Source organism: Mytilus californianus, unplaced genomic scaffold, assembly GCF_021869535.1.
Source record: "Mytilus californianus isolate M0D057914Y unplaced genomic scaffold, xbMytCali1.0.p SCAF_3, whole genome shotgun sequence".
NCBI lineage: Eukaryota > Metazoa > Mollusca > Bivalvia > Mytilida > Mytilidae > Mytilus > Mytilus californianus.
Genome location: NW_026262679.1, coordinates 107,562,144 through 107,577,082, shown reverse-complemented (window position 1 = coordinate 107,577,082; position 14,939 = coordinate 107,562,144).

Here is a 14,939-nt window from a genome sequence, read left to right as displayed (position 1 = left end):
ACATCACACGATTACGTTCAAATGAATTAAATGTTTTAGAAAACTGTTGTTTTGTATTATATTAGGGGGGGAAATGACCTTACAAGGGGAATTATGTTATGCCATGAAGCATATTTCCTTCAAACTTGTTATCGTCCGGGTTGTTTCTTCAAAAGAAATACCAATCGTACGAATGGAAATAGCTCAATATAGGTATATAAATGGATGAAACCATTATTTTTTCCCAACAAAGAGTTGGGAAAATTACAATTTCCATTTCGGTTTGTTTTTCACAACCAAAGTTATGTTCTAACTTTACACTGACAAAAAGTTTATCTAACTATTTCATTGATTTAAGGGCTACACGATCAAGACAAGCAGAAAAGAATGTTGATGATCGTTTGAGTATTTTAAAAAAACATACTTACCAAATGATATGATGAACTTCGTTTAATCAGCCTTTGATACACTTTGCGGAAAATATTTCGTATGGGAATAATTTATAGGGATCTGAAAATGGGTATGTATAGGGTTTCAAATTACAATATAGGTCATTTTCTAATTATGTTCGTTTTGTAACAAAAAACTGTGGCAAAAGTATGAATTTGATAGGTGTGAATAGTTGTTAATGAATTTTCCCTAATTGATTTTTGAATTTAGAGAGAGTTAATAATCAAGTATGCACTAGAAAGATTCATGGGCAGTTATTATGCCTATTTGACACATCTTTTTGGAATTTTGTGTCCTCAATGCTCTTCAACTTTGTACTTGTTTGGCTTTATAACTATTTTGATCTGAGCGTCACTGATTAGTCTTATGTAGAAACGCGCGTCTGGCGTATTAGATTATAATCCTGGTACCTTTGATAACTATTTACACCACTGGGTCGATGCCACTAGTGGTGGACGTTTCGTCCCCGAGGGTATCACCAGCCCAGTAGTCAGCACTTCGGTGTTGACATGAATATCAATTATATGGTCATTTTAATAGATTTCCTGTTGACAAAACTTTAAATTTTTCGAAAAACTAAGGATTTTCTTATCCCATGAATAGATTACCTTAGCCGTATTTGACACAACTTTTTGGAATTTTGGGTCCTCAATGCTCTTCAACTTTGTACTTGTTTGGCTTTATAACCATTTTGATCTGAGCGTCACTGATGAGTCTTATGTAGACGAAACGCGCGTCTGGCGTATTGAATTATAATTTATGATAACTGTTATTAGACTTTTGGTTGTTGACCCCATCCGCCTACTAACATATGCTTCTTCACAACTATATAAATAAAAGTGAATAAAAACCAATGAACGATAACAATGAAATTCAAGTAAAAATTGTTACCAATCTTTTAGTTAAATGGTACATTAATGATTAATATCCTCGCTTGTCTTCAGTTATGGTCGAAAATTTTGTTAAACAAATAGAAATTTGACAATAAAAACAATAGTAACAAATCTGCAGAAACGTTCATAATGAAGGAAAATCATGAAAACGCTGCGGACGCAACAATTTCATTAAGTGTTATTTTCACGTTTTTATTTGCAAGACCAATTGCTACCGGATATGGGGTAATTGATACATTAACTATCCTCCTTCAAAATAATGTCTAAAGAAGAATTATTAGCCACCAACCACAATCATACATGGTTGCCAAGCAGAAAATGGAAAACAAAACATGAAATACGTCAAGGACCAATTGCTACAAAACTGTGGTTGAATAATACATTGAGGATACCCAAGACCACAAATGATATTTCTTGATTCCATAATCACTTCTGGTATGGAACGAAACATTTCTAAAACATCCAGTATGACGCTGACAAATGGCATCTGAACTTGAGGATAACAAATGAATAAATATATTTAACAGGGTTGAGACTAGCTGGTATGGAATACAGGCATCAATCCAGTTGACGTATGCGACTCTAATGATGCTCGTATTAACTGCTAAAGCGCTGTGTTGCCATGTCGAAATAAATCTGAAATGAATGCACATAACTTGAAGTTACCATTTTACTTTTGAGAATTATTGAATTTAAAAGATGCGTTTCTTGAGTCTTGAAAGATATGTTTTGTTGACACTTTGTTATTTTCTTTTCTATTTCTTTGTAAAATAATTTCTTCGTATAAAAACGTCTAAAAGTAGATATTGGGTACATATCTAATTTACTTTAACATTAAAAACAAGATGCACTAAGTATCGATTTACACAGTGCATGCAGTCTATCGCTTACTCTTGAAAGTTATTTTGCACTCAGTTCAGTAGTGTTCGTAGTTAACTTTTTTCATTCTCCTTGGCATGCATTACCAATAGTAAAATTGAGAATGGAAATGGTAATCTACGTTAAAGGCTTGTCTTTTGTACCAGCCGATGTAACAAAGTAGCCGCTGTTACTCAGAAAATATGAATTGATTGATAATTTGCTAAATGTCTAGTTGCAAATATTTCGTGCATAATCAGAATAAGAAAAAAATATTTAAATAACTAGGTTGTTCTATAAAATGGGTCGACAAGGACAAACGGCAAGGACTTTGGACCAGAAAAAGTGGTCACCTTCTGAATTCTACAAGAATAATACCAACAGTTCTTTTACATGCAAAGGCATGAAACTCATTCAATTAGGGGCATAGGATTTGACACCTCAATCTTCACCAGACATGTTCGTGTATTTATACTTTACGTACAGCCAAAATTACACCCCTTTTTGTCAAGTGTCAATGTCGAGAAGAAGCTTAGGTATCCATGTTTCTACAACCAAGTCAATACCATGATTCTACAACCACGTCAATATTCTGGATTGCCAAAGACAACACATCGGAATGGAAAAAAAAATATTTAAACAATCTGAAACTTTAAAAGGTTCAATTAATTCCAAACTTTGACGGAATACTATAATAATAATCCATTTTGTTTTTTTGCATGAATAAAGGCAACAGTAGTATACCGGTGTTCAAAAGTCATAAATTGATTATGAGAAAACAAATTCGGGTTGCAAACTAAAACCGAGGGAAACACATCAACTATAAGAGGAAAACAAAGGAACAACAGAAACACTGAACGGTTTCATACAGATAAACACGTGAAAGTCAGAGTTCGCATCTGAAAATCGGTATTGCATATCAATTCCATGGTTTTTATTATTGCGAACCCAATGATACTTTTCCACAGATTCACTTACAAGAATATTCATGTGTCCTTTTTTTATAGTAGATCTTAGCTATTCATGTATATAAAACATATTCAACTTTTTCTTTAAATTTGAAATTTCATACGACTTTAAATAAGATAAAAAAAAACCGACAGGAACAATCAATAAGAGCAACGTGTGAGTTGGATGAAAAATGTCATATGGATAATTAGAATTAGGAACTAAAAATGAATGCAGCGACAATATTAATATAAGGTAACGGAAATATGTAGTCCGTTTTATTATGTATAACTCTTTCAGTTTCAGTTTATTTGTAATTTTATCTTATAATTTACATCCATAAGAAACTTGGTCCGAGTACACAGTTATTTCGTAGTGCATTTCTTTTAGAGAATAAATGAAAATTAAAAAAATCCCACCTGCGCTTTCTCAATAATATTTTTACAGTGTGTTGTACTACTTTTGGGACAAATTATATCAAAATTATAGAAAACTTCATCGGCTCTAACTCAAAATATGGACAATTTCATGTTAAGGGGGTCTTCAAATCTTTTGACAGCTTCCGAAGTGCTAATTTTTAACATTTTTCAGCTGGACCAAATCACTACTTTACTTTAAAATTCATGACCCAAATTCTTTTACAGTGTCATTTCACCCCCCTACTTACTATTTGAGTCATAAAACATGGAGAAATAAATTTGGAAGGGGTATAAAAAAAATCGACAAGTAACACACTGTCCACACTAGGGACTATATTCGTGGACAACGAAAATCAAAGGACGATAACTGTGTACCCGGACCTATTAGGGTAGAAAAAGTTGACCAATCTTAATGAAACTTGGTATGACCAAAGCTTATTAAATCATAAGACTGCTTACAAAGTTTCATGGCAATAGGATATATATTATAGACAATATGACTAATTCTATATTCAACTTTGCGTGTTAAATTTAGACGTTAAAATTGAAAAATTTCAACTATCAACATTTGGGGCTTAAAAAATTTAAATATTGCAAAAAAAAACCTTTGAAATGCCTTGATATATAAAATATTATATATTAAAAGCAATAGAGTACTCATTTGATTTATCAGACTTATCATAATTATTAAAAAGTCAAATTTATATGAGCCTGTGGCTAAAAATGGAGGTTTTCCAATGAGGGGGGCCTTACTTGAAGATGTAATATTTTCCAGCAATTTTAAATTTGTAAAGCTTTTTGGTTATAAATAATCCTTACATATGTATTTAATGTACTATAAATGGAAAGAAAACTTACAAATAACATATCACATTAGTTTAAAAGGGTCTTAGGCCAAGTAAGACTGAAAATAATTTAGGGTCCATTTAGGCCGTATCACATATTTACATTTAAAAATGCATATTGAAGCTATAGGAAATAAAATTTTGTGTCTTTTCTATCATTTTTATACTCAAGTGACATGATACAATAAATCTGAGCACAAAAAGACTCTTGCATTCAACTTTTTTTGCAGACAGTATGGTCTGATACAAAGATTTTTCACTTTTTAGTGAAAAACATGCATGCAATTTTAGTCTCAACAGGCTTATATTTGAACCACTTGCTATCCTACAGAAGAAAAGAAAGACATTATGTGACATAAAACAGGTACAAAAGACATTGTTAAGTGCTTTTTATACAAATTTAGTGAGGTCTTTATAATGGACTTCAACTTTTATGTTCCAAGCTCCTCACATTTAACTTGATCCAAACAGGGCGTTAGACGAGGATCATATATACAACACATTTTGCACATATTGTCCGAGATAATCTTCTTTTCTGTAGATTCAGAGTTCACAAATGAGTAATACAACTGGATTGAAGCATAGAAACACAAATATTGACACATAAAAACCTGTCAGATAGAAAGTCAGAATGCCACTTATGCATCAAAATTGAAAAAGCTATGAAATGCTTATTTTGACCATAAAATGCCAAAATTGGTCATTTTTGCAGAAAATCTATCAAATAAAAGTTTAAATCCTTTAGTTTTATGCTATTTGATAAATTGACACCATCAAATCATTCAGGGAAGTTGCCAAAGTACAGATTCTATATTTTCCTGATTTCACCTCTTAGGTCCGAGTACACAGTTATTTCGTAGTGCATTTCTTTTAGAGAATAAATGAAAATTAAAAAAATCCCACCTGCGCTTTCTCAATAATATTTTTACAGTGTGTTGTACTACTTTTGGGACAAATTATATCAAAATTATAGAAAACTTCATCGGCTCTAACTCAAAATATGGACAATTTCATGTTAAGGGGGTCTTCAAATCTTTTGACAGCTTCCGAAGTGCTAATTTTTTACATTTTTCAGCTGGACCAAATCACTACTTTACTTTAAAATTCATGACCCAAATTCTTTTACAGTGTCATTTCACCCCCCTACTTACTATTTGAGTCATAAAACATGGAGAAATAAATTTGGAAGGGGTATAAAAAAAATCGACAAGTAACACACTGTCCACACTAGGGACTATATTCGTGGACAACGAAAATCAAAGGACGATAACTGTGTACCCGGACCTATTAGGGTAGAAAAAGTTGACCAATCTTAATGAAACTTGGTATGACCAAAGCTTATTAAATCATAAGACTGCTTACAAAGTTTCATGGCAATAGGATATATATTATAGACAATATGACTAATTCTATATTCAACTTTGCGTGTTAAATTTAGACGTTAAAATTGAAAATTTTCAACTATCAACATTTGGGGCTTAAAAAATTTAAATATTGCAAAAAAATACCTTTGAAATGCCTTGATATATAAAATATTATATATTAAAAGCAATAGAGTACTCATTTGATTTATCAGACTTATCATAATTATTAAAAAGTCAAATTTATATGAGCCTGTGGCTAAAAATGGAGGTTTTCCAATGAGGGGGGCCTTACTTGAAGATGTAATATTTTCCAGCAATTTTAAATTTGTAAAGCTTTTTGGTTATAAATAATCCTTACATATGTATTTAATGTACTATAAATGGAAAGAAAACTTACAAATAACATATCACATTAGTTTAAAAGGGTCTTAGGCCAAGTAAGACTGAAAATAATTTAGGGTCCATTTAGGCCGTATCACATATTTACATTTAAAAATGCATATTGAAGCTATAGGAAATAAAATTTTGTGTCTTTTCTATCATTTTTATACTCAAGTGACATGATACAATAAATCTGAGCACAAAAAGACTCTTGCATTCAACTTTTTTTGCAGACAGTATGGTCTGATACAAAGATTTTTCACTTTTTAGTGAAAAACATGCATGCAATTTTAGTCTCAACAGGCTTATATTTGAACCACTTGCTATCCTACAGAAGAAAAGAAAGACATTATGTGACATAAAACAGGTACAAAAGACATTGTTAAGTGCTTTTTATACAAATTTAGTGAGGTCTTTATAATGGACTTCAACTTTTATGTTCCAAGCTCCTCACATTTAACTTGATCCAAACAGGGCGTTAGACGAGGATCATATATACAACACATTTTGCACATATTGTCCGAGATAATCTTCTTTTCTGTAGATTCAGAGTTCACAAATGAGTAATACAACTGGATTGAAGCATAGAAACACAAATATTGACACATAAAAACCTGTCAGATAGAAAGTCAGAATGCCACTTATGCATCAAAATTGAAAAAGCTATGAAATGCTTATTTTGACCATAAAATGCCAAAATTGGTCATTTTTGCAGAAAATCTATCAAATAAAAGTTTAAATCCTTTAGTTTTATGCTATTTGATAAATTGACACCATCAAATCATTCAGGGAATTTGCCAAAGTACAGATTCTATATTTTCCTGATTTCACCTCTTAGGTCCGAGTACACAGTTATTTCGTAGTGCATTTCTTTTAGAGAATAAATGAAAATTAAAAAAATCCCACCTGCGCTTTCTCAATAATATTTTTACAGTGTGTTGTACTACTTTTGGGACAAATTATATCAAAATTATAGAAAACTTCATCGGCTCTAACTCAAAATATGGACAATTTCATGTTAAGGGGGTCTTCAAATCTTTTGACAGCTTCCGAAGTGCTAATTTTAACATTTTTCAGCTGGACCAAATCACTACTTTACTTTAAAATTCATGACCCAAATTTTTTTACAGTGTCATTTCACCCCCCTACTTACTATTTGAGTCATAAAACATGGAGAAATAAATTTGGAAGGGGTATAAAAAAAAATCGACAAGTAACACACTGTCCACACTAGGGACTATATTCGTGGACAACGAAAATCAAAGGACGATAACTGTGTACCCGGACCTATTAGGGTAGAAAAAGTTGACCAATCTTAATGAAACTTGGTATGACCAAAGCTTATTAAATCATAAGACTGCTTACAAAGTTTCATGGCAATAGGATATATATTATAGACAATATGACTAATTCTATATTCAACTTTGCGTGTTAAATTTAGACGTTAAAATTGAAAATTTTCAACTATCAACATTTGGGGCTTAAAAAATTTAAATATTGCAAAAAAATACCTTTGAAATGCCTTGATATATAAAATATTATATATTAAAAGCAATAGAGTACTCATTTGATTTATCAGACTTATCATAATTATTAAAAAGTCAAATTTATATGAGCCTGTGGCTAAAAATGGAGGTTTTCCAATGAGGGGGGCCTTACTTGAAGATGTAATATTTTCCAGCAATTTTAAATTTGTAAAGCTTTTTGGTTATAAATAATCCTTACATATGTATTTAATGTACTATAAATGGAAAGAAAACTTACAAATAACATATCACATTAGTTTAAAAGGGTCTTAGGCCAAGTAAGACTGAAAATAATTTAGGGTCCATTTAGGCCGTATCACATATTTACATTTAAAAATGCATATTGAAGCTATAGGAAATAAAATTTTGTGTCTTTTCTATCATTTTTATACTCAAGTGACATGATACAATAAATCTGAGCACAAAAAGACTCTTGCATTCAACTTTTTTTGCAGACAGTATGGTCTGATACAAAGATTTTTCACTTTTTAGTGAAAAACATGCATGCAATTTTAGTCTCAACAGGCTTATATTTGAACCACTTGCTATCCTACAGAAGAAAAGAAAGACATTATGTGACATAAAACAGGTACAAAAGACATTGTTAAGTGCTTTTTATACAAATTTAGTGAGGTCTTTATAATGGACTTCAACTTTTATGTTCCAAGCTCCTCACATTTAACTTGATCCAAACAGGGCGTTAGACGAGGATCATATATACAACACATTTTGCACATATTGTCCGAGATAATCTTCTTTTCTGTAGATTCAGAGTTCACAAATGAGTAATACAACTGGATTGAAGCATAGAAACACAAATATTGACACATAAAAACCTGTCAGATAGAAAGTCAGAATGCCACTTATGCATCAAAATTGAAAAAGCTATGAAATGCTTATTTTGACCATAAAATGCCAAAATTGGTCATTTTTGCAGAAAATCTATCAAATAAAAGTTTAAATCCTTTAGTTTTATGCTATTTGATAAATTGACACCATCAAATCATTCAGGGAATTTGCCAAAGTACAGATTCTATATTTTCCTGATTTCACCTCTTAGGTCCGAGTACACAGTTATTTCGTAGTGCATTTCTTTTAGAGAATAAATGAAAATTAAAAAAATCCCACCTGCGCTTTCTCAATAATATTTTTACAGTGTGTTGTACTACTTTTGGGACAAATTATATCAAAATTATAGAAAACTTCATCGGCTCTAACTCAAAATATGGACAATTTCATGTTAAGGGGGTCTTCAAATCTTTTGACAGCTTCCGAAGTGCTAATTTTAACATTTTTCAGCTGGACCAAATCACTACTTTACTTTAAAATTCATGACCCAAATTTTTTTACAGTGTCATTTCACCCCCCTACTTACTATTTGAGTCATAAAACATGGAGAAATAAATTTGGAAGGGGTATAAAAAAAAATCGACAAGTAACACACTGTCCACACTAGGGACTATATTCGTGGACAACGAAAATCAAAGGACGATAACTGTGTACCCGGACCTATTAGGGTAGAAAAAGTTGACCAATCTTAATGAAACTTGGTATGACCAAAGCTTATTAAATCATAAGACTGCTTACAAAGTTTCATGGCAATAGGATATATATTATAGACAATATGACTAATTCTATATTCAACTTTGCGTGTTAAATTTAGACGTTAAAATTGAAAATTTTCAACTATCAACATTTGGGGCTTAAAAAATTTAAATATTGCAAAAAAATACCTTTGAAATGCCTTGATATATAAAATATTATATATTAAAAGCAATAGAGTACTCATTTGATTTATCAGACTTATCATAATTATTAAAAAGTCAAATTTATATGAGCCTGTGGCTAAAAATGGAGGTTTTCCAATGAGGGGGGCCTTACTTGAAGATGTAATATTTTCCAGCAATTTTAAATTTGTAAAGCTTTTTGGTTATAAATAATCCTTACATATGTATTTAATGTACTATAAATGGAAAGAAAACTTACAAATAACATATCACATTAGTTTAAAAGGGTCTTAGGCCAAGTAAGACTGAAAATAATTTAGGGTCCATTTAGGCCGTATCACATATTTACATTTAAAAATGCATATTGAAGCTATAGGAAATAAAATTTTGTGTCTTTTCTATCATTTTTATACTCAAGTGACATGATACAATAAATCTGAGCACAAAAAGACTCTTGCATTCAACTTTTTTTGCAGACAGTATGGTCTGATACAAAGATTTTTCACTTTTTAGTGAAAAACATGCATGCAATTTTAGTCTCAACAGGCTTATATTTGAACCACTTGCTATCCTACAGAAGAAAAGAAAGACATTATGTGACATAAAACAGGTACAAAAGACATTGTTAAGTGCTTTTTATACAAATTTAGTGAGGTCTTTATAATGGACTTCAACTTTTATGTTCCAAGCTCCTCACATTTAACTTGATCCAAACAGGGCGTTAGACGAGGATCATATATACAACACATTTTGCACATATTGTCCGAGATAATCTTCTTTTCTGTAGATTCAGAGTTCACAAATGAGTAATACAACTGGATTGAAGCATAGAAACACAAATATTGACACATAAAAACCTGTCAGATAGAAAGTCAGAATGCCACTTATGCATCAAAATTGAAAAAGCTATGAAATGCTTATTTTGACCATAAAATGCCAAAATTGGTCATTTTTGCAGAAAATCTATCAAATAAAAGTTTAAATCCTTTAGTTTTATGCTATTTGATAAATTGACACCATCAAATCATTCAGGGAATTTGCCAAAGTACAGATTCTATATTTTCCTGATTTCACCTCTTAGGTCCGAGTACACAGTTATTTCGTAGTGCATTTCTTTTAGAGAATAAATGAAAATTAAAAAAATCCCACCTGCGCTTTCTCAATAATATTTTTACAGTGTGTTGTACTACTTTTGGGACAAATTATATCAAAATTATAGAAAACTTCATCGGCTCTAACTCAAAATATGGACAATTTCATGTTAAGGGGGTCTTCAAATCTTTTGACAGCTTCCGAAGTGCTAATTTTAACATTTTTCAGCTGGACCAAATCACTACTTTACTTTAAAATTCATGACCCAAATTTTTTTACAGTGTCATTTCACCCCCCTACTTACTATTTGAGTCATAAAACATGGAGAAATAAATTTGGAAGGGGTATAAAAAAAAATCGACAAGTAACACACTGTCCACACTAGGGACTATATTCGTGGACAACGAAAATCAAAGGACGATAACTGTGTACCCGGACCTATTAGGGTAGAAAAAGTTGACCAATCTTAATGAAACTTGGTATGACCAAAGCTTATTAAATCATAAGACTGCTTACAAAGTTTCATGGCAATAGGATATATATTATAGACAATATGACTAATTCTATATTCAACTTTGCGTGTTAAATTTAGACGTTAAAATTGAAAATTTTCAACTATCAACATTTGGGGCTTAAAAAATTTAAATATTGCAAAAAAATACCTTTGAAATGCCTTGATATATAAAATATTATATATTAAAAGCAATAGAGTACTCATTTGATTTATCAGACTTATCATAATTATTAAAAAGTCAAATTTATATGAGCCTGTGGCTAAAAATGGAGGTTTTCCAATGAGGGGGGCCTTACTTGAAGATGTAATATTTTCCAGCAATTTTAAATTTGTAAAGCTTTTTGGTTATAAATAATCCTTACATATGTATTTAATGTACTATAAATGGAAAGAAAACTTACAAATAACATATCACATTAGTTTAAAAGGGTCTTAGGCCAAGTAAGACTGAAAATAATTTAGGGTCCATTTAGGCCGTATCACATATTTACATTTAAAAATGCATATTGAAGCTATAGGAAATAAAATTTTGTGTCTTTTCTATCATTTTTATACTCAAGTGACATGATACAATAAATCTGAGCACAAAAAGACTCTTGCATTCAACTTTTTTTGCAGACAGTATGGTCTGATACAAAGATTTTTCACTTTTTAGTGAAAAACATGCATGCAATTTTAGTCTCAACAGGCTTATATTTGAACCACTTGCTATCCTACAGAAGAAAAGAAAGACATTATGTGACATAAAACAGGTACAAAAGACATTGTTAAGTGCTTTTTATACAAATTTAGTGAGGTCTTTATAATGGACTTCAACTTTTATGTTCCAAGCTCCTCACATTTAACTTGATCCAAACAGGGCGTTAGACGAGGATCATATATACAACACATTTTGCACATATTGTCCGAGATAATCTTCTTTTCTGTAGATTCAGAGTTCACAAATGAGTAATACAACTGGATTGAAGCATAGAAACACAAATATTGACACATAAAAACCTGTCAGATAGAAAGTCAGAATGCCACTTATGCATCAAAATTGAAAAAGCTATGAAATGCTTATTTTGACCATAAAATGCCAAAATTGGTCATTTTTGCAGAAAATCTATCAAATAAAAGTTTAAATCCTTTAGTTTTATGCTATTTGATAAATTGACACCATCAAATCATTCAGGGAATTTGCCAAAGTACAGATTCTATATTTTCCTGATTTCACCTCTTAGGTCCGAGTACACAGTTATTTCGTAGTGCATTTCTTTTAGAGAATAAATGAAAATTAAAAAAATCCCACCTGCGCTTTCTCAATAATATTTTTACAGTGTGTTGTACTACTTTTGGGACAAATTATATCAAAATTATAGAAAACTTCATCGGCTCTAACTCAAAATATGGACAATTTCATGTTAAGGGGGTCTTCAAATCTTTTGACAGCTTCCGAAGTGCTAATTTTAACATTTTTCAGCTGGACCAAATCACTACTTTACTTTAAAATTCATGACCCAAATTTTTTTACAGTGTCATTTCACCCCCCTACTTACTATTTGAGTCATAAAACATGGAGAAATAAATTTGGAAGGGGTATAAAAAAAAATCGACAAGTAACACACTGTCCACACTAGGGACTATATTCGTGGACAACGAAAATCAAAGGACGATAACTGTGTACCCGGACCTATTAGGGTAGAAAAAGTTGACCAATCTTAATGAAACTTGGTATGACCAAAGCTTATTAAATCATAAGACTGCTTACAAAGTTTCATGGCAATAGGATATATATTATAGACAATATGACTAATTCTATATTCAACTTTGCGTGTTAAATTTAGACGTTAAAATTGAAAATTTTCAACTATCAACATTTGGGGCTTAAAAAATTTAAATATTGCAAAAAAATACCTTTGAAATGCCTTGATATATAAAATATTATATATTAAAAGCAATAGAGTACTCATTTGATTTATCAGACTTATCATAATTATTAAAAAGTCAAATTTATATGAGCCTGTGGCTAAAAATGGAGGTTTTCCAATGAGGGGGGCCTTACTTGAAGATGTAATATTTTCCAGCAATTTTAAATTTGTAAAGCTTTTTGGTTATAAATAATCCTTACATATGTATTTAATGTACTATAAATGGAAAGAAAACTTACAAATAACATATCACATTAGTTTAAAAGGGTCTTAGGCCAAGTAAGACTGAAAATAATTTAGGGTCCATTTAGGCCGTATCACATATTTACATTTAAAAATGCATATTGAAGCTATAGGAAATAAAATTTTGTGTCTTTTCTATCATTTTTATACTCAAGTGACATGATACAATAAATCTGAGCACAAAAAGACTCTTGCATTCAACTTTTTTTGCAGACAGTATGGTCTGATACAAAGATTTTTCACTTTTTAGTGAAAAACATGCATGCAATTTTAGTCTCAACAGGCTTATATTTGAACCACTTGCTATCCTACAGAAGAAAAGAAAGACATTATGTGACATAAAACAGGTACAAAAGACATTGTTAAGTGCTTTTTATACAAATTTAGTGAGGTCTTTATAATGGACTTCAACTTTTATGTTCCAAGCTCCTCACATTTAACTTGATCCAAACAGGGCGTTAGACGAGGATCATATATACAACACATTTTGCACATATTGTCCGAGATAATCTTCTTTTCTGTAGATTCAGAGTTCACAAATGAGTAATACAACTGGATTGAAGCATAGAAACACAAATATTGACACATAAAAACCTGTCAGATAGAAAGTCAGAATGCCACTTATGCATCAAAATTGAAAAAGCTATGAAATGCTTATTTTGACCATAAAATGCCAAAATTGGTCATTTTTGCAGAAAATCTATCAAATAAAAGTTTAAATCCTTTAGTTTTATGCTATTTGATAAATTGACACCATCAAATCATTCAGGGAATTTGCCAAAGTACAGATTCTATATTTTCCTGATTTCACCTCTTAGGTCCGAGTACACAGTTATTTCGTAGTGCATTTCTTTTAGAGAATAAATGAAAATTAAAAAAATCCCACCTGCGCTTTCTCAATAATATTTTTACAGTGTGTTGTACTACTTTTGGGACAAATTATATCAAAATTATAGAAAACTTCATCGGCTCTAACTCAAAATATGGACAATTTCATGTTAAGGGGGTCTTCAAATCTTTTGACAGCTTCCGAAGTGCTAATTTTAACATTTTTCAGCTGGACCAAATCACTACTTTACTTTAAAATTCATGACCCAAATTTTTTTACAGTGTCATTTCACCCCCCTACTTACTATTTGAGTCATAAAACATGGAGAAATAAATTTGGAAGGGGTATAAAAAAAAATCGACAAGTAACACACTGTCCACACTAGGGACTATATTCGTGGACAACGAAAATCAAAGGACGATAACTGTGTACCCGGACCTATTAGGGTAGAAAAAGTTGACCAATCTTAATGAAACTTGGTATGACCAAAGCTTATTAAATCATAAGACTGCTTACAAAGTTTCATGGCAATAGGATATATATTATAGACAATATGACTAATTCTATATTCAACTTTGCGTGTTAAATTTAGACGTTAAAATTGAAAATTTTCAACTATCAACATTTGGGGCTTAAAAAATTTAAATATTGCAAAAAAATACCTTTGAAATGCCTTGATATATAAAATATTATATATTAAAAGCAATAGAGTACTCATTTGATTTATCAGACTTATCATAATTATTAAAAAGTCAAATTTATATGAGCCTGTGGCTAAAAATGGAGGTTTTCCAATGAGGGGGGCCTTACTTGAAGATGTAATATTTTCCAGCAATTTTAAATTTGTAAAGCTTTTTGGTTATAAATAATCCTTACATATGTATTTAATGTACTATAAATGGAAAGAAAACTTACAAATAACATATCACATTAGTTTAAAAGGGTCTTAGGCCAAGTAAGA